This window comes from Eschrichtius robustus, chromosome 1, assembly GCF_028021215.1.
Source record: "Eschrichtius robustus isolate mEscRob2 chromosome 1, mEscRob2.pri, whole genome shotgun sequence".
In the NCBI taxonomy this organism is placed as follows: domain Eukaryota; kingdom Metazoa; phylum Chordata; class Mammalia; order Artiodactyla; family Eschrichtiidae; genus Eschrichtius; species Eschrichtius robustus.
Window position 1 is genome coordinate 118,481,530 of NC_090824.1, and position 25,386 is coordinate 118,506,915.

The following is a 25,386-nucleotide window of genomic DNA, read 5'->3' on the forward strand; positions in this document are numbered from 1 at the left end:
GATTATGATAAATACATAAATATCATACGAAACAGGGCATGGTAGTTGCAATAATAAAAATTGGAATGTCCAACGACAGATGAATGGATAAAGATGTGATACATATATACAATGGAATATTACTCAGCCATAAAAAGGAATGAAACTAGGTCATTTCTAGAGATGTGGATGGACTTAGAGTCTGTCATACAGAGTGAACTAAGTCAGAAAGAGAAAAACAAATATTGTACATTAATGCATATAGGTGGAATCTAGAAAAATGGTACAGATGAACCTATTTCCAGGGCAGGAATAGAGACGCAGATGTAGAGAATGGACATGTGGACACAGAGGGGGAAGGGGAGGGGGGGATGAATTGGGAGATTAGGATTGACATATAGACACTACCACGTGTAAAACAGATAGCTAGTGGGAACCTGCCATATAGCAGAGGGAGCTCAGCTCGGTGCTCTGTGATGACCTGGATGGGTGGGATGGCATGGGGAGGGAGGTCCAAGAGGGAGGGGATATATGTATACATATAGCTGATTCACTTCGTTGTACAGCAGAAACTAACACAACATTGTAAAGCAATTATACGCCAATAAAAAATAACAAAAATAAAAATAAAAATTGGAAATGCTATAGCAGAGGTTCTTGACAAGGTGCTGAGGAAACCACAGAAATAAGAACTGTGCAAAATTTTGTGCACACATACGTTTTCTGGGGGCATCAAACTGTTATAAGGGTTTATGAACCAAAAAGGCTAAGAATCTCTAGGTCAGGGGTTGAAAAAAAGTAATCACATCTAGCTGGAGGATTTGGAAATGCCCCACCATGGGAGAAACATACCCATTAATCTCTAAAGGAAAGATGTTTTCATTAGTGTTTTTTTTAAAGTAAAAATGCTCATTAAAAGGGGACTCAAACATACAGAAGTGTGTAGAGTAAAAAGTATGAATCCTTATTCCTTCCCCTGCCCTACCCCCAATCCCACGCATCAGAGTTTGCTATGTGATGCAGTGGATAATAATACTGATTGAAGATACAGATAGGGTTATGGTTCAGGGATAAGAAAGGCATTCCAATGTCTTATATGTCTTAACAAAGGGCAATATTCACAGCAATAATTTGGATAAAGACCATACTGTGTACAGATTACATTTATAGATGAGTAAATAGTATAATGCATGTTAAATAACAAATGAGACTTTCAAAAGATCTCAACAAAGTAGGATGAATGGTAAAATCTAGCATGAAATTAGTTTTGTATTTGCTCAAAAACCAAAATTTACAAAAAATACAAATTGAAGATATACTATTTATCAGTTTTAGTTACCAGAGAGGCAGTAAGTCCAAAGTTCATTCATTTAAAAAGTACATTTAGGGACTTCCCTGGTGGTCCAGTGGTTAAGACTTCGTCTTGCAATGCAGGGGGTGAGGGTTCAATCCCTGGTCAGGGAGCTAGGATCTCACATGCCTCAGGGCCAAAAAACCAAAACACAAAACAGAAGTAATATCATAACAAATTCAATAAAGACTTTAAAAGTGGTTCACATCAAAAAAAAAAAAAAAGTACATTTATTAAACATGCACTATGTGCCAGACATCGTGCCAGGCAGGAATACAATGACGGTCAAAAATTAAGACACAGGTCTTGCACTCATGAACCTTACAGTCTAGAGACAGCGACAAACACTCATACAAACAGATTAAACTGACAATATGTGCTATGAAGGCTATGGACACGGAATTTTAAAACTCAGAGTAAGGAAATTAGGTCTAGTTAGCATAATCAAAACTGGCTCCGCTAAGAAAGCAATGATTAATTGTTATTTGAAGAATGAGTTAGAGTTAACTAGGCAAACAGGAGAGGGAAGAAAGCATTCCATGCAAAAGCAACAGCATGTGCAAAAGATCTATGGCACAGCAAATATAAGAAACTGAAAAGAAACCAGTGTGACTGGAAAAGAGAGCAAGATGGTATACAATGGGAGGTAAGATAGGAGTCAAACAACGCCCCACTTTGGAGACCATGTTAAGGAATTCTGTCCTTACCCGAAGAGCAACTGGAAAGCCACTGAGGGGATTTTAAGCAGGAACTGATATAATCAGACTTGTGATACAGTGTCAAAATAAAAGAATTTGAGTCTAAAGTCAAAGAGATGATGGTTTTATTCTATTCTGTCGGATTCAATCCCCACTTGGAATACTGTGTATTGGCTATGACTCTTTCAACTTTTAAGTAACACAAAGAAAACCCAACTTAAACTGGCTTATGCAAAAGAGAATTTATTGGCTCATTTACAGAATTCGCTGTAGGCACATTTTAAACAATGATATGTAAACCTGGTTTTTCTCTCTCCATCCCTAGGCTTCACTTCCTCTATTCTGATTCTATCCTCAGAAAGGGTCATCCCATTGTGAATGACTACAGCAGCTCAACTTAACACCTTCCAACATTCAAGACCAGGACAATGATAAGAGGACCAGCTCTGATTGGAGTTGACTGGCTTGGCTAAAGTCATATGCCCTTCCCTAAACCAATCACTATTGATCCTCCTGGTACCAGAGACCCAAAAGGGGCGGGGCGGGGGGGGGGTGCAGGTACAACACACCAACCACAAGATAAATACTGGAGGAGGGGATGGTTCCCCACAGGAAAATCAAGATCAAGACATATGTTACCAAGGTAAGGGAGGTAAGGGTGAATGGAAGTTGGGTAGCAAAAACAACAGATGCCCACTACAAAGAACTAGAATTAAAGCTTTGTCTAGGTCAAAGGACTAATATATCTAACCTAGGAAAAACATGAGACTGTGAGGCAGGGGTGGCAGAAGTGAAAGCTGTTCACAGATATTTTAAAGTTTGTCATAAGAAAAAAGGCAAGAGGGTGACTTGCTCCTTGTGGCTCAAGTGATAATAACGATAACAACATTGTTAATATTTACTTGTTTTGAGTAAACTAGAGAATTTCATTCCTAGTTTGAGCTTCAATACAACTACTTAATTCATTACATATTATTATAAGTTACATTAAGTTATTATTTATAATAACAATTATCATTACCATTTGCTAATTAATTAAATACATGCATCCAATGCATTTCATCCAATCCCCAAAAAACTCTATGAGGCAGACACCATTAGTGTCCCTGCTTTACAACTGTGGAAATTGAATTATAGAGATTAAGCACCTTACCCAAAGTAACAAAACTAAGTGGTAGAACAAGGATTCAAACCCAGGCACTTCGAAGGCCAGAGATTTCAGCCACATATTATTTGCCTCCACCAGGAACAAGACCAAAATAACAGGGAGGCAGATTTCATATAAGAACAAAACAATCAGCAGTTAAAATATCAGGAAATGAGATGAACTTGAGATGTGACAGATCACCAAAGAAAAATTCAAACATTATGCAATTGAAAATGGTGACTTTCAAGATCCCCAAGGATCCTTCCAACCCTAATATTGTAAACATATTCATCTAGTATTTGTAAATTTTTTGCCTAGACTGAAAGAAAAGGGGGATTTGTCATATTTCAGTAAAAAAACTGCCCTAATTGAGAATGTTGAATTATGAAAGTTCATTTTGGAATTAGAAATTAAGAATTTTAGTAATCTACCTACTATACCCAAAGATTTTCTAGAAACTCTCAAGTACAATGTAAAGAATGAAACTCAACACTCAGAATGAAATTCTTGAGTTTATTTGAAGCAAGTAAATTCCTGAAAAAAAAAGAACAAAAACAGTTGATAATTTTTTTTTTTTTTGGCCACCCACGTGGCATGCAGAATCCTAGTTCCCTTACCAGGGATTGAACCTAGGCCCCCCCGCAGTGGAAGCGCGGAGTCCTAACCACTGAATCGCCAGGGAAATCCCCAATAATTTTAAATAAACAATATAAATTGCATTTTAATAAGTAAGCCTGTTTGATGGCTTAACTCAGAACTCCCAATGGTATCAAGATCTATTTAACAGATACTGATTCAGAGCAAACGTCTCAAGCCTCAAATCATCATGACAAACCAACTTTTTAGAATTTTAACATTTTTGTTAACACAAAAGATTTTAATGTAATATTAATAAGTAGAAAGAAAGCCTGTGCTTGAGTAGACTACTTAAATCTACAAAGCAATCCAAATCAGCACAATCATTAAAAGTTCCTATGTATTGATAAAAGCAACCCTTCTTTACAACAAGGTATCGGGAATCTCTCTTTGCACCATCTCCACTTGGTCCAAGTATTCTAAAACCTCCTGCTGATCCTGATCCAGGATGCAGTCGATTTACTGTAGTTATCACCACCCACTCTGTCAGTCAAAACTGAGCTGAGCACAGCAGGACAGCTACATTTTCTACCACACAGTAATCTGCTGAAGGTATCCATCTTAAGATCCCAATAATCTTTCCAACAGCCAAATCAAATAACCCTTTCTTCCATTTCATTTTCCTTATCTTGCATCAATTTTAACCCAATTTTTTTTTAAACCTTTTATTTATTTATGAGTGTATTTATTTTTGGCCATGCCACACAGCATGCAGGATCTTAGTTCCCCGACCAGGGATCGAACCCACACCCCCCGCAATGGAAGCACAGTCTTAACCACTGGACCCCCCAGGGAAGTCCTAACCCAATTTCTTGAGACATGCTCCTCAGTAATTTTCTGTATGCCAATAGACTGGTTCTCTATCCATCTCCTCCTTTTTAACTCTTTACAGATTCTCCATATTCTCTTCCTTCTTAAACAATGTAAAATCAGGTTCTATAGAGTTTAGACCTTAGCCCTACACAAATTGTTCCCTAAAAGACAGATCTAATAAACTTCATAGTCTTAGCTATCGGTTCTCAATAGTAGCCTATAAAATCATCAAATATTAACTTCCAACCCTAACTTCTTAACTATGTTTCAGTCCTTCATCTCTTAACTGCTGAAAACTGCTATATGGACACTTAAACTCACCTCAAATTCAATATTTCCAAAACTGAACATTAACTTTCCCCCAAAAATTAGTTCTACAGTTTTTTAAATTTTATTTATTTATTTATTTATTTATGGCTGTGTTGGGTCTTCGTTTCTGTGCGAGGGCCTTCTCCAGTTGTGGCAAGCGGGGGCCACCCTTCATCGCGGTGCGCGGGCCCCTCACCATCGCGGCCCCTCCTGCCGCGGAGCACAGGCTCCAGATGCGCAGGCTCAGTAATTGTGGCTCACCGGCCCAGCCGCTTCCCAGCATGTGGGATCCCCCCAGACCAGGGCTCGAACCCGCGTCCCCCGCACCGGCAGGCAGACTCTCAACCATTGCGCCACCAGGGAAGCCCCTCTACAGCATTATTCATAATAGCCAAAAAGTAGAAACAAGCTAAATGTTTATCAACTGACTGATGAATGGATGGACAAAATGTGATACACCCATACAAGGGAATTAAAAAAAGATGAGGTACTCATATATGTGACAACATGATGAACCTTGAAAACATTATGCAAAGTGAAAGAAGTCACTCACATATGTTATGCTTCCATTTATATAAAATGCCCAGAATAAGCAAATCCATAGAGCAGAAAGCCGATCAGTGGTTGCCAGGGGCTGGGGGAGAGGGAGGAAGGGGAGAGAGACCGCTTAATGCGTAAGGGTTTGAGAAACTGAGAATATTCTGGGATTAGATAGCATTGATGATTGCACAACATTGTGAATATACTAAATGCCACTGAATTGTACACTTTAGTCAAGAATGGTAAATTTTATGTTAGACTAATCTTACCCCGATTTTTAACAATTAGTTCTACTTTTGCCTTTCTCTTTTTCTACAAATGAAACTGTCACCCTTTTGCAGTTTTTTTCAATGTTTCCCTCTTTCATTCATCCTATCAATTCCCCAGTCCTATAGTCTTCCTTCAAGATATTTCCTACAACCAACCTTGCCTTTCCATTCATAGTACTTGTTCAGGCCCTTAGAACCTCAAACCTATAGCAACAGATTTACTTTATAAGATTCACTTTATACTGTCTCTCAGCATCTGGATCTATCTGCTTTCATCCATTCAATACAGAACCACCAAATTAACAATTTCCTAAAATAATGCTGTTATTGTGTCACTTATCAATTCCAAACTCTTCAATAACTCTCCACCAACACATGCAGAGCTAGGTTATACTAGTACCAGAAGCTTGCAGAATGCAGTGAGGCAGAGAATAGACCAAATGCTCTAGGAGCTGGCACTTCCACCAGAGGTTGTACTGCCAGGCCTGCACTGTCTAACCCAAAGAGAAGAGAACACAATTCTGAGCTAGAAAGGCTGAAGCTGAAGTGAGGGAAGACCACGGTATCACACCTTACAAAATGAACATGCAGTGTCTGGCACCCAGTAAGTACTACAATGAATGAAATGAACTTTTTCTGAAACTCAATTTCCTCATCTGTAAAGGATAATACCACCCATCTCCAAATACTATTTATTTTGAGGATGAAATATAACCATGAAATACTTTATAGCCACTAAAACACTACAATAAAAGAAATGAAAAATTAGAAAGATATCTTGTGTTAAAACGTCTCAAAAAAACACAAATACTAACAATGTAGTGTCAAAAGTAGTGCCAATTTTCTTATTTACCTTTTTCTATTCAATACAGTTGGGAGATATATTATTTATTTTTCCTCATGGAATTTAACAAAGCCACTTCCATGGTGCATTTTGTTCCATGAGGACCTTTCTATCAGCAGTCAGCAATCCTGTATAGTTGAAAGTCAGATAATCTTAAACCCTGAATAGGAAAAGCAAAATGAGTGAGTGAGTAAACAAAGGAGATAGGGATTAGGATATACCTAAAATCCTCAGACCTCTCCCAAACCCTCCAAGTTTTGCTTCTCAAACTTGCCAAAGGTTAAGAACAAATACCCACAAAATAAGGAACACATGGGTAGAACCTAGAAGCAAGGAGCAAATTATTTCATAGACTAATGATCTTTGCTTTGGTTAATATCCCTCAACTGAAAGGCATTCAGGCAGTTGTCATGCTGAAGAAATCAAACCTGGCAAAAAAAAAAAAAAAAAAGAGTGCAGTTGATTAACTTCTAAGGATGAAGCCTACAAACCCAACCTGAGAAATTTAAGAAATATATATTAATATACTTAAAAGTGACTATAACAAACCCATTGCATATTAACACAAATACTTTTATAAAAAATAGCTGTATTTTCCAAAACAAAAATTTAGAGGAGTGGCATTGTTTTCCATTTTTACAATCTCATTGATTTTAATATCTGTGTTCATAAAGACAGCTGGATTCTCTTATCTGCTTCTGTATTCAATCTGTTACACCATCTTGTTCTGTTGAAGTGAGGAAAATCCAGCTTCATAAGATAGGTACGTGGTAAAGGGAGGGCCTTGTAGAACCCTTACTCCATTAGAGATGGAGTGCAAAAGGGTGAAAAAAACCTATCATAGTAGTAGGAGGAAAGCAGTGTCGGAAAGCAGTGGAACTCTGCACCTTACCGTCCAAACTAACCATTAACCTTCAGCACACTATCAGAGTCTATAGGTTCAGTTTTTAATTTTCTTTCCTTAGCAGTTCTAGTTTTAAAAATTGACATTTTATGACTTTCACTGTTTCCTAGAGATCTTCAAACAACAAAGGGAAAAGTTACTTATTACTTTAAAAGAAAATAAAACTCATTCTTACAATTACTAGGTGAGCCCATAGAATCCTTTTATAAATCTAAGATACATTATGGGATATTAGTGATTTTATTCTTCCTACACCTCAAAATATTTTGCTAATTCCATCATCCTAGGTGTTATTTCACCATTGAGCATCAATTTTTCCCAATTATGCTTTAAAAAAAACTAAAATAATAAGAAAACAGAAGAACAATTTAATTGCCTAGAAGGATAATGCAAGAGTGAAATAAATCATCACTAATGCATTATCCTTCACCTTTCTTTTCTTGAGTTTTCCTATTGTTTCGCACAAAATACTGCATCAGCTTCCCAAAAGGTATAGAAGACTCAAGGCATTATCTCTGTAGTCTGTGTCAGGAAGGAAAAACTTTACTTCTACCCTTTTAAGTTGTAGTATCTGGGGCCTGTGAATTAAATTAACAACAGACAAATCAACAGGAGAAAAAGCACATAATTTTTATTAATATTTACATACACTGGAGTTCACAGAAAAGAAGTAAAACTCAAAGAAGCAGTTAGACTCAGGGTGTATATACCATTTTAACAAAGGAAAGGGAATTGGGGCTTTGAGAGACAATAAATCCTGGGGAATAAACTAGGAAATACGTGGCAGAACTAATGGAAGATAAGGGTTATTTTAGTTGGGTCTGTTTATGCACACTCATCTATCAACTCTCCATCTTAGGTGATACGAGTCACTCTTCCTTTCCTGGTACAGTAAGGTAAGAACCTTCACAAAAAGAAATGTATGCCCTGCTTTTAGGCAGTTAATTTGGGGCGGGGCGGGGGGGGGGAGGGGATGGGAAGAGGGCTCTTCCTGCATCTGTTGGTTCTCAATTGCCTTCTGCTCAAAATAATCCTTATGTCAAAGTGGCATATTTTAGGGTGGCAGATCCTTTCATCTGCTTTTAGTTTTCACTGACTACTGTTATGAAGTCAGAACTTTTTATTTTCTGTTCATAATGAACAGAAGAAAACTAACAGAGGAGACATTTCAGAATTATTAGATGAAACTAAAGATAAATGCAAAGGTAGATAGCAAGCACTTCAGACTGTAATAATGACAGTGAAATGTGGGAAATCTCAGACTAAGTGTAATTAGACTAAGTCCCTAAATAGATTTTCTCAAACTCCAACAATCAACGAGTGAACAATATATTTCTAAAAACTAAAAGGAAATACAGTATTCTCATTCAGCAGGAAGAACTTCATGATGCCATGTTTTTACAAAAATGCAGGACCATGCTATTTTGCTAAAAGGACATGTGACAGTATTCTTTCATCCTTCACGTTTGTAGGCTAAAATTTAACTTGATACAGTTCATAGGTGGAGAAGTGTTGAATGCAGGTGTATACAATGGTGATTAGAAGGAAACAGATGATGTAGAAATTTTAATTCATTGGATTGATTATTCTAATTGGTGTCTAAAAAACTAAAACTGAAAATACCTTGCAATTATGAAGCAAAGATGGCCATCTTCCCTTCAACAAAAATTTAAACCATACAAGTTTTCAAAAAATCCTTCAAGTGTTGCATCTGATGATGCACACTGCAAAAAGAAGATCCAGAAGGAATGATAAGCAAGAACCTACTGGGGAAGTATTTGAAATCCCAAATCACTATGTTCCAGGTTCACGTATGACAGTTGATGAGTTAGTCACATGCAGACAGTGTTGCCCATTTCAGGCAAGCTTCAATCCTGAAAAACATAGACTAAAAATCTGGGCAACATGTGACAGTGTAACACTGTAAGCTTGAAAAAATGCGTATCTACACAGTGATTCAGAAAAGGGGTGAGAGCAGAACCAAGATTATTACAAGAATTGACAAAAGAATTTGAAAATTCTGTCAGAAACACAACTTGTGACAAATTTTTATAAGTTTAGAATTGACTTAGTATCATCTAGTGAGAGATTTTCCTCAGTTGGCAATATCAGGAAGAACAAGGTTGAACTTCTGTGAATTTTCACAAAGGGAAAGGAAGAGAAGTCAACTGCACATAATCTGGTTTTCAAACATATTTGATGATTCTTACGGTCCTAAGAAAAACTAGTACTCTTCTCAGCTCAATGCATTCTCAAGCATCAGTGAGTTTTTTAAAATCCTGCATAAGTTAACCTGGAGAGAGTTGTACTGTATAAAAAGACTAAAGGAGGGATAGACACTGATTAAGAAAGTTAGAATCTATCCAGTTGATTGCTGAACAACACAGGGGTTAGGAGCACCAAGCCCCGTGCAGTTGAAAATCAGTGTGTAATAGCTGGCCCCTCTGTATGCATGGTTCGGCATCCATGGATTCAACCCAAATGCTGATCGTATAGTACTGTAGCACTTTTATTGAAAAAGAAAATCCACGTGGACCTGCACAGTTCAAAATCATGTTGTTCAAGGGTCAACTGTACTTGCAAAATAATGACTTGAAGATGATGGCCTATGACTGATATTATGATCATTGTATGGGGAAAGTTTCAATTACAAAACTGTAAGTTACCAAGAAGAACATTCCTCATGCAACTAGGAAAAGCACTTGCAGGAACTATAAGAGAATTCTGTCTTACCCTCTAGATACAATATTCTTGTGCACAAGTGTAAGAATAAAGGAAGATGCTCTTTGCGTGGGTAAAAAACTAAAAAAAAAACCCAAAAAACTGTGGGCTACAATTATAGTATTTGCCAAGAGCATTCAAATGTGATGCATATTAATTGCAGGGGTAGTATTTAATTAGATGCATGAAATATTTTTTTTGTTTCTTATTTTTCTAAGTATATACAAAAATATTTGCTATGTTTGAATTCTTATTAAAAGCTCTAATAAGTTGTTTTACATTACCTCTTTATTCTTCTGTTAATTATACAAATTATATGATATAAAATTATATAAAATATATAAAAACATTTTAAATATAAAATAATTTAAAATGTTTAAAAAATAAAAGTTCCTTTTGGGCTTCCCTGGTGGTGCAGTGGTTGAGAATCTGCCTGCCAATGCAGGGGACACAGGTTCGAGCCCTGGTCTGGGAGGATCCCACATGCCGCGGAGCAACTAGGCCCGTGAGCCACAACTACTGAGCCTGCGCGTCTGGAGCCTGTGCTCCGCAACAAGAGAGGCCGCGATAGTGAGAGGCCGCGCACCGCGATGAAGAGTGGCCCCCACATGCCGCAACTAGAGAAAGCCCTCGCACAGAAACGAAGACCCAACACAGCCATAAATAAATAAATAAATAATTTTAAAAACATAAAGTTCCTTTTGATCTAGAAGATAAAGAGTGGTATCTATTTTTCCTGTTATATTGAGAATTAAAAGAATCCTTAAAACAAAACTGCTTTGAAAAAAAATCAATAAAAATCCCAAAAACACATTTTTGAAAAATGTTACCAAGTAAATCAAATCATTATATATCTTTAAAACAACTTGACTGAAAAACTCAAATATTTTTGAGTCCTCTGAAGCAGGAAAAAATAAACTATTCAGGACTATAAATTTAATTAGTATGTCAAAAATATTTCTCATCATTCAAAAGTTACTTTTGAAATAACAAAATATATTGTCAACAATCCCCAATTTCCTGTCATCTAAAACTATCATTTACTTTCTATTTACAAAAATTGCTATTCCGCGTAGGTACATCCCCTGCCCAATTAGTAAAGAAAAAGAAATCTTGGTATGGTTCTAAATGGTCTCTTCAATAAATAAAAGAGTGTGGGAGAGAAGGGTACAAAATTATTTATTCCTTTCCTTTGCCCTCCTCTCCCTTACTAAGAAAGCCAATGCTGGGTAGTAAAACACTGGACTGAAGAAGCAGGACTGGATGAGATAGCCTAACTGGAAAGAATGAGTTGAAGTGGGGATGCTGAGGTTTGCAGTCCTCCAAAATCAAACTACCCCAGAACTTTCTATTTCTCACAGCTCACTACTCCTACAAGGGTCTTGAGCAAACTTTCAAAGGAGGCAAAGTCTGATCTCTACTGTCTCCTCTTCCCTAGCCACTGTAGGCTCTGATGTCAACTAGAGCAGCAATTCCAAGTTTCCTAAACTAGGTAAGTTAGTTCTATCCTTCAAAACTGCTCCCCTCCTTCATCCCCAAACACCCATTTCTAGACAATTGCTCCCAACTATGTGTTATCAGATTACGGCAGTAAAACTCTTACCAAATACTAATGCCAAAATATCACCCCATAGACTATCTGCTAATTGCAAAGGGAAATGCTTACAGTGGAAAGATAGTCTGTCACCATTTTATCCAAGAGATCAAATTTAGGATTACCAACAGGATAACCCCACTTTACGTGCCTTCTGATGTTGTATAATGAGCAGTACACTGCATGACTTGTGAAGTATTCTTGCCAAAAATATTTAGCCTGATCTACTCAAGCCTTTAGACCTAACTTCAAGTTTATAGGAAGTATAGGGGATACAGGGTACAGTTAAACCCCATGAGGAAGAAACTGTCGGTAAAATACAGAATGTAGGTTATTCTACGAGCCTACTGGCTTGGTCTCTTCAAAAGGTCAATGTAATTTAAAAAAAAGAGGGAACTACACTAAATTAAAAGGAACTAACACAAATGTAATGCATGACTGTTCCAAAATAAATGACTAAAAAGAACATTTTGGGGACAACAAGGAACATGTGAAGAACACGTGAATACATACTACACACATACATTAGATTATCAGGAATTATGTAGGGATTATTCTTAACTTTAAGTGTGATTATCCTATTGCAGTTACATAGAAAATTGACCTTAATCTTATGATCTACATACTGAGACACACACAGTACTTCGGTGTGAACTGTCGTGATGTATGAAATATGTTTTGAAGATGTTCACCAAAAACAACCGTGAGATAGGTGGGTAAAGCAAATGTGGCAAAACAGTTACAACCGTAAAAACTAGGTGGTGGGTATGAGGGCTCAACCCGGCTATTCAACGTTTCAGTGTCTGGGGAAAAAAATAACATGAAAACTTAAATAACAAAAAGTTAAAAAGCTAAGAAATGAACTCTTAAAAATAAAAATGCGAAGGAAGGGGCAACTGAATAGTGCTTCTTAAATTTTGTAGGTGAGCCTCCTTTGCTCTTTTCCTCAACTCACTTCATTCTCACAAAAAAATGAAATATAGTGAACGGAGCACTGAATGAGGAATCAGAAGACTTAAGGTTCTAGAAAAGGCTCTATCACTTCCTAGCCATGACTTCATTAGAGACCTCTCACCCTGAGCTCTCTTTCCTAACCTTCAAAATCAGTTCTAGCAGCAAAGACCACTGTAACAGGGGTTAGGAGATACGTATCAGCCGGTAACAATGACCCATACAAATGCAAGATACAATTAGAATGGTATTTGTACTGATGTTTTAAAACATCGAGAGCACACAGCCCCAACTTAATTCTCTAAGCAAACCAGTGCCTTGGTCACAGGCACAGTAAGTTTCTGCTTAGAGACAGCCTGAGTTGGCACAGTAATCCCCCAAAGCAGGACACCTCGCAATTGCAGAGAGGTGGCTTTTGTACTTTAAATCACTCCTCTAATGCTTCAATTTTACGTTTAATGCCGCTAAAAGACGTCAAATTCTTAAAACACAGTTCAAACCTGAAAACAATAAATAAATCGGGTTTAAGTTCACAGAATTTTTTTTTTTTTTTTTAACTAACAACTCTTGGCAAACAAAGAGAACCCCCTGGAACGAAGGTCTCCCGTGCTTGCAGAAGTGGGTTTACTTTGACGTTTCTCCTCTCTAGCCGATCGCTCCGTAAAAGCGTTTAACACTTGACATAAGTTGGGAGGAACTCCGTCCATCTCTAGAGCAGGATAAAAACCTCAGAGTGAGATCATTCTTTCCGTCTCACGAAGTGAAACCTGCAAGCTCAGTTAGGGAACTGTATTATCAAGTCCACGTTTCTCCTCAGGGCCCCTCTCCTGCAGACAATAACGGGACGTGTAGGGCAGAGCGGGGAAGTCCTTTGACAAGGAGGAGGGTGTGAGCAGGTACTGACTGGTCACCCGGGCGGGGGAACCTGGGCCCTAGGGTTCCCGAGCTTCAAAGTTCGGCACCCCCTGTGGTCTCTGCCTACGACTCACGAGACTCGGGGGGAGAGCTGGAGCGAGGGCACGGGTCCCCGCCAAACAGCGGCACAAAATGTACGGAAGACCAAGGGAGCAGCCTCCGAAAAGAAAAGCCCAAACCAGGCCAGGGGCAAACAGGCCCTGGGGGGCGAGGCGGGGCGGGGAAACGGCGTCGTCCGCGGCCTGCGCGGCCCCGGCCTGCCGCACCGAGCTGGCTGCCGCGTCGCGCCGCGATCCCTCCCCCGCCAGGGCCGGCGCAAGATGGCGGTCCGGCCGCCGCCGCGCAGCCGGTCCCCTCCCCCGCGCCCTGGGCGCTCTCGGCGACCCGCGCCGGCCTCGACACCCCCAGCCCGGCGCCCCCGGAGTGAGGCGGCGCAGGCCGCGCGGGAGGGCCTCTGCCTGCTGCAGCGCGGGGCGGGCGGGGGCGGGCGGGGGCGGGGGGCGCTTACCGTGAGCGGAGCGGATCGGCCTGACTGGGGCCCTGAGGAGGAGGAGAAAGAGGAGGAGGAAAAGGAGGAGCACGAAAAACTACACGGCGGCGACGGCGACGGCTCCCATTGCGGAGCAGGCGGCCGAGCCGTGGGCGGGGTGGGGGGGCTCTCGAGGAGCCGGCGCGCTGCCTCATGGGTAGGCTCCGGGTCAGCCTCCGCGCGTCCGGGCTCCCTTTCTTCTCGCCGACGCGGAAGGCGGGCACGGGCATGTGCGCCGCGTTGCGGGTCCTCGAAGGTTCCGGTGCCCAGCCACGCGCGGGCAGCGGCCGAAGGTCACGGACTGGGTCGGGGCTGGAGCGGCCGTGGGTGCCGCCTGCTCCCCGGCCAGCAATCCTGAAATCTGGATTTCTCCATCGAATCTGAAGACGTGGAAACACGAGTTCCGGGGCCTCCCTGTGTGTAATAGCTAGTTCTCTGCAGGCTTGGAAAGTAAGAAGGTCTAGGAAGAGAGGCGCCATTAAAAAGAAACACCTGGGGCTTCCCTGGTGGCGCAGTGGTTAAGAATCCGCCTGCCAGTGCAGGACACACGGGTTCAAGCCCTAGTCGGGGAAGATCCCACATGCCGCAGAGCAACTAAGCCCATGCGCCACAGCTGCTGAGCCTGCGCTCTAGAGCCCGCGAGCCACAACTACTGAAGCCCGTGGGCCTAGAGCCCGTGCTGTGCAAGGAGAGAAGCCATCGCAATGAGAAGCCCACGCACCGCAATGGAGAGTAGCCCCCGCTCACCGCAGCTAGAGAAAGCCCGCGGGCAGCAACGAAGACCCAACGCAGGCAAAAATAATAAATTAAATAAATAAATTTTAAAAAGGAAAAAAAGAAACACTGTGCCTGAGCGGCGGCGAAGACCACACACCAGATGAGAAAAAGAAGTGGAGAAGGTTCTTTTAATAATTGGCTACCTTTGCCAAATTTGTTTCAAACTTGAGATTTTGCTTCCGTCTCCTTCAATTCCTAACTGCCATATGGATACCTGTAATAACTAAAAAAACAAAAACAAAAGATAAGTGCATTTACAAGAACACCTGTTAAGATACTGCTTGCACAAATACTTGCAAAACATTGTACTCTGATCTGTAAGGAAAGTTTCCTTTCCCAGTTGTACTCACAAGAGATGGATGTCAGTAGTGGTCCAGCTCTCAAGAGTGACCTGGATTTGAAATCTTGCCTTGTTAGATCCTTAATACACACCAATCACTGCACTCACCATTCAATCACTGGATCGTACTAATTCATCCCGCCGGTTTGAAATCAGTTTCTTCTTTCTCAACCAGACTGTCCCCAGCTTTTCTTTGGCATTTATCATTACAGTTGTTTACTTATTGATTACCACTCCCAGACCAGTCTTTGCCGAAGACCACTTGAATTAGCCCTAGAAACCTGGAATGGCTACAGATGACCATGACCTACTCTTCTCCCAGCTGGGCCAGGGATAGTCCATTCAGCTTTCCCTTTGTTGTAGGCACTGCAAATAAGTTTCATAGGAAAACAGAATAGTCAAAACAGCAAACATGGAAAGCTAAAAGTTCAAAAATCTTCGAGCATTCTTAAGTCATTATATTTCAAATGTTTCATATATAGTTCCTAATGGTTAGCAAAGGGTGTTACAGTATGAAAGTGAACTTAAAATTTCACTCTGTATTCTACAGTCTGGTCCTCAGTTTGCAGAGACAGAAAGTTAATGTTGTTAACCTCCAGAGCTAATTTTTTTTTGGGGGGGGGGGGGATTTTTTTTTTTTTATTCGAACAAAGTCACAAAAATTATAATCATCCTCATCAGTTCACTCAGTCCCATGTAACCAGAGCTAATTTAAATCCAGTGGGATGATTCATGCCAACCAGACTTACTAGAGACTGGTATATAAACCAAATTCTTCATAACTGCCAAGAAGACCAGAAAACTGTGTACACATTTTTACTCAAAAGGAACATTTACATGAGAAGCCAAATTTTAAAGGATATCGGGAGAGTATGAAATCAACAAATTGGATGATTTATTTCACTACTTCATTCTCAAAACTCCTCCCTTGGATCTATAACACAACTGTCTTGGTTCTCTTGACACTATCCATACCTTCCCATCATTTTTAAGTGCTTCCTCTGACTTGTTATATTTTCTGCCGCTTTACATTCTGTATGGGCTAAGTATCCTCACAGTACTCATTCTCCTTAAGTGAGATCATGTGCCACTCTTTCCTGACTGTAACAGATATAGATGATTTCCCAGTTCTATTCCACAACTCTATTGTGTTCACCCAAATTCGGGTGGAATAATCATCACCACAACCCCAACTCCAAGAATAGTACAACTAGCCTAAAACTATAGTACAGCTAGCCTCACCTCCCTTTGAACCAGTTATTGTTTCATAAACCAATCAGAGTGAAGACCAGGATTTTTGTTTGATTGTGAGCAAAAGAGAAGTTCATTCTTTTTCTGGATGATATGGCATTAGAATGTGAATACCGGAAAAACTACAGCCTTCCTTGTGTGTGTGCTACTGAGAGCCAACTGAGAGTAAAGCTAACGTGGAGGAGGAAGCGCTGGGCAAATCAATCACAGGAAAAGGAAGTCAATCCCTGAGAGCATCATAAACCTCCAAATCAAACCCAACCTGAACCCCATTCTGCTGCTAGACTTCTCTGTTATATGAGCCAATAAATTCCCTTTTCTGTTTAAGCCGAAGGGGTTCAAAATAAGCCACTGTGGCATAAAAATTATTTTTAGCCAAAGGCATTTTTAAAAAATATTTATTTACTTAGTTGGCTGTGCCGGGTCTTAGCTGCGGCACGCAGGATCTTTGTTGCAGCATGCAGGATCTTTTAGTTGCGACATGCAGGCTCTTTTGGGACATGGGGGACCTAGTTCCCTGACCAGGGATCAGACCCGGGCCCCCTGCATTGGGAGCGCAGAGTCTTAACCACTGGACCACCAGGGAAGTCCCTAGCCAAAGGTTATTTGAGTTCCTGAAATCCCTTATCTGCCTAAAAGCAGAGCCTTCCAAAAGAACTCAATTGTCATAAATCTCCTCCCAGGGAGCAACTAGGGAAGACTGACTTATGGCTAGAGACTATGAGAATTGTCACCACACCTAAACAGACATTGTCACAAACTATATCTCCCACCTATTCTCTTAAGGGCCCATTTATCTTTCCTAAAAGTCATTGGTTTTCCCATAAATGCCCTCTGTCCCTCACCCCCCTTCTAAGAAGTTATTTGTTTTCACATAAATGCCTTTCTCCCCTTCCCCTTCATCTATTAAAATAGTATGTAAGCCCCAAATTCTAACTACACCTTTGAGTCACATTTCTTTGTGAACTCCCATACATGGTATGTGATTAAAATCTATCTTTTCTCTTGCTAACCTGTCTTTTGTCAGTTTAATTTGCAGGTACCCCAAAACTAAATATAAGAGGGTAGAGAGAAAGCTTTTCCTCCCTGACAAAGCCAATATTAGTTTGGTTTTCTGTTATCTGCAACTGAAAGCATCCTAACTGGTAGAGACAATGATAAATATTCACCATCTTATCTTCCTCTGTATACCCAGGAAATCCACATTTCCTAGCTCCCTGACTTCTACATCAGGCTGTGTGACTATTTCTGGCCAGTGGAACATAGAAGCAGTGATTGCCTAATCTAAACCTTACCCTTAAAACCTCTAGTGATTTATAGTTCCTTTTTGTTTTTTGCACATCAGTCAGCCAGATACAGAAAACTCTGAGGAGCTAAGGAATGGCAGCAATGTTAGATGGAAGGACCCTGGGTCTCTTAATAATTACACAGAGCACTTTCACCCCACTGATCCTCATTGTACTGATTAGAGCAAAACATAAATCTTTATTGGGTTAAGACACTAGGATTTTAGGGTTGTTTGTTACAATAGTAACAATCACCTACTTGGATTAATAATAGAAAAGGTGGCCAACTATAACAAAAAATCTAAAATATGTGGCATTAGTTTAGCATAGCAGTCATGTAGGAATTAAGAAATGTAGTAGGCTGGATAACTGTAGATTCATATCAGGCAGTGGCTAAACTGTTGCCTATAATACATTAGAAAGCAGATCAGAACAAATATATAATTTGTAGCTCTATGTGAAGAGTTCAGAAAGCAATATTTATAGTGGATGTTGGTGATTTTTTATGTGATTAACAGGGCATTACCAGGAAGAGATTAGCATAGAAGAGAATTAACCAATTTACAAACAGAACTGAAACGGAATAGAGTCCAGCATTTGGGGGCCTTGCAGGGTTTGGAAACACAATACTTCTACATAAAAGGCTTTGAGCTAGGAAGCCCCAGTAGGAGATGAAGAAAATGACTCAGCCTTTAGGAAAGATCAGAATACACATGTTTATTTCAGATAGCACCTACTGTTTCAGATAGCCTCAAAGTAACAGCCGTTATTTTTTGTTTCCAGCTTCATTGAGGTGTAATTGACAAAATTATATACACTTAAAATGTACAACGAGATGATTTGATATACATATTCATTGTGAAATGATTACCACAATCAGGTTAATTAACACACCCATCACCTCATGTAGTGTGTGTGTGTGTGTGTGTGTGTGTGTGTGTGTATTGAGAAAGCTTAAAATCTACTCTTAGAAAATTTTAAGTACGCAATACAGTATTATGCTGTACATTAGATCTCCAGAACTTACTCATCTTAAAATTGAAAGCTTGTACCCTTTAACCAGCATGTCTCCAAAGAAGCAGCAATTAAATCGAGAGAAAGAGAGATCTAATCAAGAAAGCAGAGAAATATGGCAGCTTTTAGAACTATGTCTCCAGAGGGAATATTTTGGTACTTCAACCATGACTCCTGGATATTTATCCACCTTTTTTTGGGTGCTCCCTTTGCCTGAAGTTTCAATGTACTTTTACTTCCAGCAGCCAAGACCTGCAGCTCTTTTTCAGAGGACTATGCTCAGGCTATTGGAGCCACTTTGCCTGCCTTCACAGAGACTGGAAGTACCTGGGAAATTAGCCCGGTAAATAGGGCGAGCTCTTAACCAAGGCCTGATAAATGCAGGAGTGTGAAAGCCCTAACTCCCCTGTCTTGGGTGGGAGGCATCATTTACACTCCAGAATTCTCCTGTAGGATCAGGCTGAAGCTACCTCTGTAGCTTTTTATCTAAAGTTGTATCCTTGCTTATGTGCATGTTAAGCTATTACCCCAGATCCAAAGCCACCCTTCTTAACTCAGCTTTGTAATGCTGGGGGCTGGGAATCTGCAAACCAGTTTTGTGCTTTGCCAGGTGCTCCCTGTTATGTTCTGCCAACAGAGGACACTTGAAGGAGACTGAAAGGCTGGAAGAGGAAAAGGCCTTTGCTCCTTCCTGTTTACTTCTATTTGTTTTATGTTCCTGTCATGATGTATCCAGCAACTTTTCATTAGTCCCAGCAGCAACAGTTCATTACAGTAGCAGAGGCTGAATCCAGTTTACAGTTTTCCGAATGCTTGCAGAACTAGTCTCATTGCACCCCCATAGAGATATCAACACCAGCCACCATCACCCCCTCCTCAAAGGCCTGGGTCCCAGTTCTATGGTACCTCTCCTCCAAGCTCAGAGATTCCGGCACCAGTTGAGCAGTGCCCCTTTCTCAGAGGTCTGAGTTTCAGCTCCATGGGGCCAATCCTTCAGGCGTCTACGAGTTTGTTATGAACTGCATATATGTGTCTCTCCAAAATTCCTATGTCAAATCCCTAATCCACAGTGTGATGGTATTTGCAGATAGGGCCTTTGGAAGGTGCCTCTCTCCTCTTCTTCCTCCCCTTCCTCTCTCTTCTCTTTCTCTCTCTCCCTCTCCCTCTCACTGTCTCTCAATACGGCAAGAAGGGAGCTGTCTACAAGCCAGGAGGCAGGTCCTCACCATACCAGATCTGCCACACCTTAGTCTTCGATTTCCCAGCCTCCAGATCTGTGAGAAATAAATGTTTGTTGTTTAAGCCACCCAGTCTGTGGTACTTTTGTAATAGCAAGTCCAACAGACTAAAACAGTGTTAGTCATTCAACCATCTTCTCTTTGTTCCCTCAGCCCTAGAGGTGGTCGCTGCTTCCCGTAGTTGCTACTTCCACGATATTTAATGTTCTCTTTTTGCCTTTAACAATTCTTTATTTTAAATTCTCTTTGCTAAAATAACTAGTATGCTTCTGTCTCCTAACTGGATCCTGAGTGATACACTTGACTTGCTCTTCTCCCTTGTTCTGCTGTTCCTATTGCTATGCAATGTTCTTAATAAGTCATTGTTCACAAATCCTCTTCTCAGGATCTGTTTCTGGGCAACTCAGTCTAAAACAGACTAAGAAAGAATTTCAGGTGTTGTTAATGGCATATTGAACTGAGTGGAAACAAATGGATCACAACACTACTACATTTTTTGAGGAAATTGTATTGCCAAAGTAACCATGCCCCTAATCTGAAATTATTTTTAATCGATTAAGCTATAAAACCATCTTTGGTTGACCCCCAGGCTCTTCAAGTATGAAAACTATGCAGTCTCCAAGGAGAGCAAACTCTCATTCAGATATGGCCATGGAAGATTATGGACAATGAAAACTTCCCAAGGGTAGAGCTAGAGGAAATGGCTAAAGAGTCTGTGATGGTTAATTTTACGTGTCAACTTGACTGGGCTAAGGGATGCCCAGATAACTGGTAAAACATTATTTCTGGGTGTGTCTGTGAGGGTGTTTCCAGATGAGATTAGCATTTGAATCAGTAGCCTGAATAAAGAAGATTGCCTTCACCAGTGTGGGTAGGTGTCATCCAATCTCTTGAGGGTTGAATAGAGTAAGAGAGGCAGAGGAAGGGCGAATTTGCCCTGTCTGCTTGAACTGGGATGTCCACCTTTTCCTGCCCTCAGATATCAGCCTTGGGCCTTTGGACTCAAACCCGGACTTACAACACTAGGTCTCCTGGTTCTCAGCTTTTAGACTGGCACTGAATTATATCACCAGCTTTCCTGGTTCTCTAGCTGTATATACAGATATATAGATTTTATACATGGAAATTTATTAGATAGATAGATTGATAGATAAATAGATAATCTCCTATTGCTTCTGTTTGTCTGGAGACCCTAATACAGAATCTCCCCAAAGGAAGAATTAGAGCTTAATCACCTAATCAAGGAAATTTCTTCACCCCTGGAATAGAGGGCCTTCAAAATGATTTGTAACCAGGATTTCAGAATTGCTATGGAGCAGTGTCTGCTTTGTCTCTCATTCTTCTCCTTTCCTAACAAGGGTGTCTTTTGCAGTTATCCTTCATTTCTACCATTGTATATTGGGTGTAAGTCTGGTGAGAGAAGTGTATATTTTTTTTCTTAGTTTATAGGTCACCAGAACATGAGAAGTCATATCTACATCTGATGGAGAGATCTGGGCTTTTAAGCTACATGCAATGACTTGATAAGACTGTGGATTATATATTTTGGAGATGGGTCAGTATGACGGAGGAAGAGAAAAATGGATATTTGGGACCAGAAGGGTGGATTGAATTAGAGACCATCACTTCATTTCTTCCTTTGAACATTTCCAATTTCCCTTACATTCACGTGGCAGCATATGGCTAGTTTAGGCCAGTGGAATGTCATCAGAAGCAATTTACACCAATGCTACTGAGGGTGTAGTTCAGAGACCAGTGTCGTTCTGACTAGTTTGTTTCTGATCCACAACAAGGTAAGTACAGCAAATGAAAGTGTTTAGAAACCTTTATAGAAATTTTACATTCTCACAACATTTTTATTGTCTTTTACAAAAGTAATAGTCTGCAGTAGATTGGAAAGTATTTTAAGAAGTCGTCCTTTGCTATAGATAGTTTGAATAGCTGTATTCTAACATCACTTCTGGCCCGGTCTCCAAAATCACTTAACATCTTCTAAGATCTTTTTGTTCTTCAGTTGATACAGAGGATCCACCAGAGTATTTTGAATCCCTGGAAGACTGCACTGGGTATAACTAACCTGGAATTTCTGAATGACTGTTGGAAGAGAAACACCTCCCCCACCAAACACATCAGTCTACACTAGACCATGAGACCATGAGGTGAGTAATAAATAGACCATAATATGTTAAGTCACTGAGATTTGGGGGTTATTTGTTTGAGTAGCTAGTGTGAGTTATCCAACTACATTGTTATTGAATTTCCCTAGGACAGTGACTTCTATTTCTATACTCATGATTCCTGAATTTATATCTTCAAAGCATCAGAGCCATATAGCTTATGACATACCTGACAATCCCATTTAGATGTCCGACAGGGACCAAAAAAGTCAACATTTCTAAAACTTAATCCACTATGCTCCCTCTCTTTTTCCTTATCTATTCCATTGTGTTGAACCATATCACAATCCCTCCAATTTTCCAACCCTGAAACCTAGGAGTAACCCTCAGCTTCTCCTTCTCCTTCTCTAGTGCCCACCATAACCAATAAACCCACCACCAAGATCTGAAGATTCTTTACCTTCTTAACCTTCCAACCCTTTCCCTATTCTCTTTTTTTCAATATCTATTTATTATTTTTTTAAAATTTATTTTTGGCTGCATTGGTCTTCCTTGCCGCATGCAGGCTTTCTCTAGTGGCGGTGAGCAGGGGCTACTCTTCATTGTGGTGAGCAGGCTTCTCTTGTTGCTGAGCACGGGCTCTAGGTGTGTGGGCTTCAGTAGTTGTGGCACACGGGCTCAGTAGTTGTGGCTTGCGGGCTCTAGAGCGCAGGTTCAGTAGTTGTGGCGCATGGGCTTAGTTGCTCCGCGGCATGTGGGATCTTCCTGGACCAGGGATCGAACCTGTGTCCCCTGCACTGGCAGGCAGATTCTAAACCACTGTGCCACCAGGAAGTCCCCCTTTCCCTATTCTTGATTTCTAGTTCCTCTACTCTATCTCATTTGAGTGAAAAAAATCTTCTATTGTATACTTCCAAATTAATTCCTTCCAGTGTCATTAAGACACCTCTCTAAAAATCAAATCTAAGTATGTAACATCCATGCTTTATAAATACGTCCATTTTTTTACATAGTTCTTAAGAAAAAATTGTGCTCCTTAACATGATGGGCTAGATACGATGGATTGGCTACTTGAATCGCCATCCCACTCTCCTTCTAATTGGAGATGATGGAAAGCTACAAACTATAATATATTCCCCATATAGCCTTGCTGCTAGAGTGCTAGGTATATAGTAGGTTCTGCCAAATCTGGTTCTACCTCTGAAAATGAGGTAGGAGCTATCTTCTCTTATAATAACTTCTCCTGGCAAGTAAGGTTATGAAGAGGTGACTGTTAAGAGGCAATTGCAGTAGCTAAGTTCTAGTATCTATTCACCAGCCCCACAGACATGAGAGGCAATTGAGGCAACATCAATGGTGGCAGCAGCAGCTTCCTGAACCCTGGATCTCAGCTTTGAAATCATAGCAGCCCCCTGACTTCTATGCCTCCAGCCCTTCTCCTAATATGGCATTTTCCTCTATTAAATATCTTTCTGTCTGAAATACCTAAAGTAGTTTCTATTTCCTGCACCACAACCTGATGAATTAACATGACGTACGGAGGCTTTTTATGATCTTTCCCCATTTTCTCTCATCAACCTGATCTCACTGCCACTTCATCCACATCCATCCCTATACATTGTAGTTGAGCCATGCTGAACTACTTGCAGATTCTCAAATGTACCATGTTTTCCTTATTCATGTTACCCTTCTTCAACTTTCTAGCTCCTATTTATTCTTTAAGATTTAACTTGAACCTTACCTATTCTGGTAAACCTTCCCTGATATCTCTGCCCTCATCTGCTAGCTTGTAATCAAAACTTCTCGTTCTTTTTTTGCTACATAGCATCTGAGTCCCATACTTATGTTTGAGATACTCCCCGTTCTTATGGGACAGCGGCTGCTACCTCCAAAGAAACTAAAAATGCTAGCTACTTGCTTTCCCATCTCCCTTGTGCACGTGATCTAGGATCTGCCAATCAAACACCTCTACCCCAGATTATGAATTAGAAGCTGATGGCACAAAAAAGCATGGATTTGGGGGTTTTTGGGCAGAACTCTGACAATGTGTAGCAGTAGGGAAGGCACCTAAAACCAGTTCTAGAGGCAATAGTGCCAGTAATTGTAGCAATAGTGGTATAGGCACTTTGAGCTGGAGTGTCTGTACTAGTTCCTTTCCAGTCTAGTTCTGTGTGATTTAGAAAGTTGTTCTGGATGCATAGTCTCTGAGACTGGTTTTTAAGCCTTCCAAGAGACTTTATGTACTAACCAATAGCTCTTTAATAAATTCCTTTTCTGTTTAAATAAGTGAGCCTGTTTCTATTGTTTACAACCAAGAACTTTGATTGATATAATACCCTCTCTGCTCTCTCCCACTGCACTTTGTATTTGTGAGTTTGTTCAGCAAATATTTCCTCCTGTATACTCCAAGTAAACTGTCCTGCTCTACTGGTGTTGGGCTTGATCATATGTTTTCCTTTGGCCGATGGGATGTCAGCATTTGCAATTCAAACAGAGGCTTGAAATATGCTTCAGTGTTTGAGCTTGCTCTCCTGTGCTCCAATAATGAGAAGAGCATGTCCCAGGTTGCTGGTGATTATTCAGCCTGGGGCCCAGAGTGAGACACATGGAGCAGATCACATACCTTAAGCAGCCACTGGTCCAAAGACAAGGGACACATGGAGCTGCCCTGTACCCAGTCTTCATTGGAGAGCTCAGACCCTGGAGCCATCCCACAGAACTATGAGCAAGAGAATAAGCTTGCTATTTTAAGTCACTGGACTCTGTTTATTTTCTTTTTTCCTTTTAATTTTTTAATTGAGGTATAATTGACATACAACCATATATTAGCTCAAGTATACAATGTAATGTTTTGATATTTGTATATATTGTGAAATGATCACCACAATAAATCCAGTTAACATCTGTCCATACATAGTTAAAATTTTTTTTATTGTGATGAAATCTTTCAAGATTTACTCTCTTAGGAACTTTCAAATATGTAATACAGTATTAATAACTATAGTGGCCATGCTGTACATTACATCCCATGGCTTATTTATTTTATAACTGGAAGCTTCTATCTTTTGACTCCCTTCACGCATTTCTCCCACCCCCACCGGGTGGCAACCACCAGTCTGTTCTATCTATGAGCTTGGTTTTTAGTTTTTGGTTTGTTTGCTTT

The 25,386-nt window shown here is 40.3% G+C and overlaps 1 protein-coding gene across 13 annotated transcripts in view; it reads right to left on the bottom strand.

The window, feature by feature from the left end:
* ZNF280D (zinc finger protein 280D) overlaps positions 1–25,386 on the bottom strand; it is a 296,330-nt gene that overhangs the window by 106,511 nt on the left and 164,433 nt on the right. For 4 of the 13 annotated variants that reach the window (XM_068552205.1, XM_068552133.1, XM_068552235.1 and 1 more), the window contains exons 1-2: positions 14,180–14,319; positions 6,596–6,746 (exon numbers count right to left, since the gene is read on the bottom strand). The exons of 1 other annotated variant lie outside the window; for it this stretch is intronic. The gene's annotated coding sequence lies outside the window, so the exon portion shown is untranslated. Of the gene's footprint in view, positions 1–1,318; positions 1,477–5,486; positions 5,653–6,595; positions 6,747–14,179; positions 14,320–15,120; positions 15,201–15,425; positions 15,684–25,386 lie in introns of those variants that run through there. 8 more of the 13 variants (XM_068552176.1, XM_068552168.1, XM_068552226.1 and 5 more) reach the window with 5 other exon arrangements.